Here is a 1,241-nt window from a genome sequence, read left to right as displayed (position 1 = left end):
CTGATGTGGTTTTTGTTACCATGAAGGTCTGTTATAAGGTTGATATATCGCCTTCAAAAATCAATCTTTTTAACATCCAGTCACAAATCTGTAGAATTATTTTTGAAAAAATACATATGACGTAAAGGTCTCCACCAGGGGTCACAGTTGGCTGGATTATCAGCATGTGTGGCTGTAACATGTTGTTGATGGGTAATAAAGGTTTCAGTGTGGTGTAGCATCTTTGTGCAGTTAAAAAAAAAAAAAAAAAAATCTCAAATCAAAACTTTACAACCACCATTGATTGAGTTATCTTCACTAATATAATCCAGACCACAATCACTGGAATGGTCATCTGTGTGACTCCTTCAAAGTAAAAGGTGAAAGCGTTACAGGAGTTAAAATCTGGTGACTCCAGCTCCCATATGATTTGACTGACATTTTGAGATTCAGCAAACCATTCAGTGACCCCCGTTTCATATGGATGGGGGTGTTGTCATCCTTGAAAAGACACAGATCAAGGTGATCACTCGGAACAGTTTTTTAGTAATTTGCAAGATCAAAACAATCACAAATTTGATTTTTTTTTTCATCTGTTATTAACTTTTAAAAAGGAGCCAAACTGATTTTACTTAAAGAAATCCCAAAGAATGGAAGACCACAGGGACAGTTTTAATTAAGGCCGGAAGTGACAGGTCAAGGAAAATCTTAGATAAGCAGAGGCAAATGATGGTGAGAACAGTCATAGTCAACCCACACACCAGCTCCAAAGACCTGCAACATCATCTTGCTGCAGATGGTGTCACTGTGCATCATTCAACTATTCAGCACACTTTGCACAAGGAGATGCTGTATGGGAGAGTAATGCAGAAGAAGCCTTTTCTGCGTACATGCCACAAACAGTCACTTGAGCTATTCTAAAGCACATTTGGACAAGCCAGCTTCATTTTGGAATAAGGTGCTGTGGACTGATGAAACTAAAATTGAGTTATTTGGGCATAACAAGAGGAGGTATGCATGGTGGAAACAGTACACAGTATTCCAAGAGAAACGCTTGCTAGCCACAGTCAAATGTGGTGGCGGTTCCATCATGCTGTGTGGCCAGTGCACGTACTGGGAATCTTGTTAATGTTGAGGGTCACATGGATTCCAGGCAATATCAGCAGATTCTTGAGAACAATGTTCAAGAATCGGTGACAAAGTTGAAGTTGCGCCAGGGCTGGATATTTCAACAAGACAATGACCCTAAACACTGCTCAAAA

Source organism: Astatotilapia calliptera, chromosome 22 (assembly GCF_964374335.1).
Source record: "Astatotilapia calliptera chromosome 22, fAstCal68.1, whole genome shotgun sequence".
In the NCBI taxonomy this organism is placed as follows: Eukaryota; Metazoa; Chordata; class Actinopteri; order Cichliformes; family Cichlidae; genus Astatotilapia; species Astatotilapia calliptera.
Note: the sequence above shows the minus strand (reverse complement) of the source record.